We start from the raw sequence: 6,654 nt of genomic DNA on the forward strand, positions 1-6,654 counted from the left end.
GATAGATTCTACGTGTATTTTTAAACCTCACTAGCTTGAAATATATACTGCGGAAAATCTGTTGTTAACAGGGTGTGCGGTTATTACGTAGGGTTTTCCCTGTCGACCATTTCCCGCAAATAGATGAGAACATCGAAGCCGTCAGTGCTATGAATGGTGTTATAAATGGCGTGTTTTGGAAGTTTTTGTTGAAACTACTCCAAATACCTCCAGAGGCGTGCACGTCGCGGAGAAGGCACACGGAAGGTCATAGTCAAGTCATCATAAGTACCAGAGGTGATTGGTTGACCTGTGGTGACTTACTCTGGAGGTTTGGCGCTAATAGATGCCGTTTTTTGTTGTCGTCAGTCAGAAAGTTGATGCCTTGACGGTATTGTCGTCTCCTTTACCACCAAAGAACGAAAGAATGGGCTTCCAGGAAGAATCTGCTTGAAAAAGACGTCCCAGATGCTATAATCTCGGACATATGGTTATTCCGGCGCCGAGTATAAATAAACTTAAAACACACACACTTTTGTTGAAAACAAAACAACATCACATTTTCTGTAGTAATTTTTCAAGTGTTGTAAAATGAATAAAGAAATTCCTCTTATGCCGCCCATTATTTTTAGAACACAACCATAAAAGTTCTTTTTTTTTATTTTTCAAATAAACATTTATCACTTCAGCGCGAGAAAATATCGGTTTCAAATTAAAGTTTCGTAAGATATGTTAATGACTTCCCGATGCTCGACTGTAAGTAATTTGTATATGTATGCGTTTTTTTTGTTTTGTTTTTTTGTTTTTTTTTGTTTTTTTGTTTTTTAATTAAAGCTTCTTATTCTTTAATATTTTTTATGTATCTCATAATCTGTATTGAAAATTTGAATTTTATTACAAATGGACTATCAAATTATGATGTATGCCCTAGAATTGAATAAACTTTCTAATTACACAATACGGGGTCATACTGATCTTTGCGTCTTTCTCTGAAATACTTATTTCCTTGTTAAAACATATTTGACCACATATTTCTGTCAATTAACTGTTCACTTTACTTCCGATTTTGTTGTACGGAAACACATGTTTCTATTTGTGTTTTTTAATCAATTCGAATCTATAATCAGTTTAATGGGATCACCACCGGGTAAACGACTACTAGGTACTTTGGTCATGTTTTTTACCACAAATATTTGAATGTTTCTATTGGGATTAAAATGAGCATAGTTAACTAAACAACTGTTTGTATAAATTCCTGACCTGTCTAATTCTAATTATGAGATTAGTGAATATATAAGACTTTCACTACAAAATATTCCTAAACAAAAGAGCACATGTTTAAATTTATTCCTATACAAATAAAAGATCAGAGTAGGGATCTGTCAATTACCAAAGATACTTTTATGTTAAAAGTTTGATTAATGAATTATGTAAGATGAAAATATAAGTATTGCTTTTTTTTTATTTTGCTAATGTAAACTGTAATATTGTGCTGGGATTTTGTCGGAGGTCCTTAGGGGTTTTGTAGTTAAATAGTTTTTTTTCGGCGATAATGGTTAAAGAATAAAATGTTTTTAAACTATATGTTCATCACCATCAGTGAATTTTTAGTTAAATGTATGCAAAATATTTACTAAACAGCTATATGATTTAGCGGTTTATGAGCGTTTTCCGCGTACAGCCTCCTGGGGTGTACAAATAAGTTAGTTTTCCTTAGTTATCTATATACTATAACATATACTATTTTCCTTAGTTATCTATATACTATAACATGTCTCTGATGTAAGCGACAGTTTACAATTATTTGTCTTTAAAAAATATTAAGGACTATTAATAGTTTATAACAACAAAAGCACATGCATGATATTGAGAATACGTAGTTGCAACGTTCTAGTTAATGACCCGTCATAAACAGTTGGTCGCTGCGTAGTAATTGGAAAATTGTTATCAAAAATAATAAAGAATATTTGCCACTGAATTAAAGCATTTACTTATGAATTTTCATTTATGCTTTTTGTTAAAAAATATGGATAAAGTTATTATTTTGAAGGGTTTTCATACCAGAACTATTTAATACAGACGTACGTAATATGCCTAAACCTGATTACCGCGGCAGTATGACATCACGGAGTAGTGATTTAAACAAAAATCAAGAATTTTTCAGAGAATTATTATCTTTACAAATTGCAGATATGAAATTAAAGAATGAAAATATTTTCATATTGTAAATGTCTGTGATGAGTGATGAGTCAGCTTAGAAAAAATCAAGGTACTATTTTTTGACCTGATTACCGTGGCAGTATGACGTCACGGAGTAGTGATTTAAACAAAAATCAAGAATTTTTCAGAGAATTATTATCTTTACAAATTGCAGATATGAAATTAAAGAATGAAAATATTTTCATATTGTAAATGTCTGTGATGAGTGATGAGTCAGCTTAGAAAAAATCAAGGTACTATTTTTTGACCTGATTACCGCGGCAGTAAGATTTGACAGACAGTTATTAACATTGGGTCGGCATAGCCTCCCCAAAAAATCACATTTTCCGGCGTTACCGCGAAAGGTAATTCACGTATATCGGTGTTATCTTATTAAAACGACTTGATCAGCTTATTTCAATTTTCAATATCACCAGAAGTTTAAGTAAATGTCACTTGCCTACCTTAAATTGAAATTATACCGTATATATGCATTGTTGTATTTATAAGAGTCGACAAAAAGCCAAAATCTCCTCAAAACGGTACGTGGTCAAAGTCATCATTTTCACGAATGGTCTTGAAAAGTAAACAATTTCGTGGAAATAATCTTGATGAGGGATAAAGAGGAATGTCTTTGCAGCCGTAAGCAGCTATTCACATCTCATGACCATATATTCTTATAAACTTTTCAATGGTTTATTGGTTTTTACCAGAATTGTACCTATATTAATGAATGGGCGGACTTCATAAATTACTTTGGTAGGCATGCTAGAGATTAGAATATTAAATATTTTTTCCACAGGAACTTGAAATTCTATTAATATTAACGGTAATATCCAAAATAGATACAGGTCTATATATATAATATCCAAAATATACCCCCATTATGGTATAAGATTATTATACTATATAGGGAGTATTTTTGGATATTATCATTAATAGTGGTTATTTGATAGAATTTCACGTTCATGTGGTATTTTCTTTGGAACATACAAAATAGTACTCAAAATGAAAAAAAAAAAATTCATTTATTGGGAGGTCAATCTACTATTTTAATAAATTACTTTATAAAAACCTTGTCTGACTCACCAGTGTGTTTACATTCCTATCAATAAACCCATAACTCATGTTAAAATTGCTGACAAAACTTCTATTGTAACAATATTGGCATATCAACATTCCACTCAAACTACCATAAAATCGATGGCCTTCAAACAAAATTCATAACGATTTGAAGATCAAATATGTTTTTTAGTATAACTGCTAGACTGTCGCGCAACGTCAAAATAAAAGCGACTTACTATTTTATAGAAAAAAAAAAACAACCTCAGATCCTCCTGTGCGCTTCGGAGTTCGCGTCATTCAAGGACATCTTGCGTACATGTTTTCCACACATACGTGTAGCGGAATAATTTCATATTTCATGAATTATTACCTTTACTTCTAAAAAGAGTTTGAAAGGGGTCATAAGGCTATTTTTTATTATGGTGGTATGGTGGTATGGTGGTAGTGATGGGTTTGGTGGTTATATTGATGGTGCTGATGATAGTGGTGGTGGTTTTGATGCTGATAACGGTAGTTACAGGTGTGGATGATGATATTGGTGGTGGTTCTGTTGGGGTGATGATGGTGTTGATATTTCAAATTAAAGGAAATGTATTATAATAAAAGTGGGGTGTCAGCAGAGTTTATTGTATTTGTACAAAGCTTGAAAAGTCATATTGGACTTGCCTATTGGCTTGTTCAAGATTATTTCTCAAGCTGTGTACTCGTCCAAATATATTCCAGTTTTGTACAGTAAAATGTATGATAACCTATAAGAATAAATATATATAAGAATTAACCAGCACCATGTGTTACCTATTCAGGTGATATCATGATGTTTTACCGTTATTTATAATTAGATCGTTGCTTTAAAAAAAAGTTCAAATATGCTGTTTTTCACCTTGACAATATATTTAAAAAAATTGACAATTATAAAAGCCATTGAAAAATATTTGATTATGAAAAAATGTCAAGGATAAAAATATTGTAATTTGCCTAAAATATATAAGGCCTGTCTCACTCTTTTTATCAACGGAACATTAACGATTTATTCTGAAGGATATCTATAGAATTTATTGTGATTGATGTGGGTTATTGGTTATTCACTTAGACTATTATTATCTATATCCTATTATGGAAAAATCTCAAGTTGTAAAATTTGACCTTGACCTTTTCATCCACCATTCATACTTGGAAGGGCACAATGTCACTTAAAGTTATATTTTACTATGGTCCCTTTATGTAATTTCATAAAATTGTGATCTATATAATGAGCGTGCACGGCGTAGTGTTGCCACACGGACTTTGAAGAAAAGTTTGTCCCTTCAATCAGAACGTCAGTTTGTCGCATTCTTATCTCGCCAGATGTGTCAATTATATTGTTTAAGCCTACGTAAAATCCAGGTACTCGGAGTAAAACTGGACTTACTGATTGACGAAGATCGAACCATAAGTCCAGATACGGACCTGACGCTATGCTGACTATGGTAGACTGGACATTGCAGAATCACGCTAATCGGACTCCTGCCTTGTCGATATTTTTATAGCAAACTATTTACAATGATATAATGGACAAGTACCTTATAATAGTACCTAAACTACCATTTTACACAATCGGTATGCATTAGTACTATAGGGTATTCTAATTACATACCAGTTTTTTGGGGTTTTTTTTTTTTTTTTGGTACCAGTACTTGTCAACTGATGCGTTATCAGTACAAATACCATATTGTACCAGTATTTTTATCTTGGAAGAAATTAAGTACCAGTACTGTTATTTTTCAAATAATGATAGTAAAATATTGTGCATACAGACTGTCACAAATTACCACAACATAGCTAGTGTTCTTAGTATAAAAATGACTATGATGATATATGTGATAAAAAATACTCTTTCAATCTTTTATGAAAACCAAGTGTCCCTTTTTATTGCAGTACCGGTCACACATTTTGAGACAGCATTTCAATCCAAGTACAAATAGCTGCAAGTTTTCTGTGCGAGTAATATAGAACCTGGGACATAATCTATCTTATGTCCCAGATAGAACTCACAAAATAAATGTGCTGTATGTTCTGCAGTACCAGTAATGCATATCTGTACATAACTAAAATATCAGTCGCTTAACTTTTGCTGAATATTTTCTTCAAAATTATAAGGTTACTTTGAATTATAGCATAGTGAATAACTAACAAAGAAACAATTAATTTTTCTATATCTTATATTGCAGAACCGTTACGATATTTGTTATTTTATGTGCCACTTCATGACAGGACAGAATGAAAAGATTGAGTATATGCAAGTACCAGGTACTGATTCAAGAACACATATATTGTTTCAGCAGGTAAGGCTTTCCCATATTTAAAAATAATTTTAATTTTCTTTTTAGGACATGCGCTGTCTTAAGTTGATTTGGGATTTACACATCTTAAGATTGAATTCCGCAGGAGTGATGTAGACACACTACAACAGCTGGCCGATGTTACAGAGAAGTCATCTACAACCAACAGCGCTGTATGTTACCCTCAGTATCGAAACATGAGGCTATCTGATTTGTACGAGGGGGTTTAGGCCTCGAGTATAAATCAGATTTGTATGATGGTAGTTTATGAGCATTGTCATACATGATGAGAGTGTAACAAACAACAATTATTTTAAGTTTAAAGATACCTTTTATAGTCACAAAACAATAACAATTTTCAAATATAGCATTAACATGTATAGTAACAAAGATGAAAATTAAAAAAAATAAATATATATATATATATATATAATGTAGCTATTGATAATGAATGTTTATTTTGAATTAAATTCATGAAGTAAAAAGAAAGTTAAGGAATGAATAATAAAAATTCAAAGTTTAAGGAGGAGATAATTTCTGGAAATATGAATTCTAGATTTATAAACCTTGTCATATTATTATGATGTTGGAATATGAAGTAAATCCTATAAGAAATGAAGAAGATTGAGTAAAAAATACCAATTTCTCAAAAAGAATCTAAGTTCAAGCCTCAAGGGGGACATAATTCTGGAAATAATCTTGCTAGAGTATTGAACCTTCTCACAAATGTTGAGTGATAATAACAAACATATATATAAAGTTTGATGTAGATACATTTAAATAAGAAATAAAGAAGCTATTTAAAAAACAACATTTTTTTCTTAAAAATTCTAAGTTCAAGGGAGGTAATTCTGATCATTTTTGTGCTAGAGTTGTAAACCTTGTCACATATGATGTGGTTGATGACCAGAAACTTATATTAAAGTTTGGAGTAAATACCTTAAGAAATAAAGATCTTACAGTTAAAAAGTGTAAAAACAAGAATCAGAAATCTTGAAATTCAGTCTATTTGTTGCCATAGCAACCAGAATTTTCAACACAAGAAGAAACAAAAAAAGATGTGCATAATCTTCAGACTGTCATCTACCCATAT

Source organism: Ruditapes philippinarum, unplaced genomic scaffold (genome assembly GCF_026571515.1).
Source record: "Ruditapes philippinarum isolate M1 unplaced genomic scaffold, ASM2657151v2 ctg2927_1_1_1_1, whole genome shotgun sequence".
Lineage (NCBI taxonomy): Eukaryota > Metazoa > Mollusca > Bivalvia > Venerida > Veneridae > Ruditapes > Ruditapes philippinarum.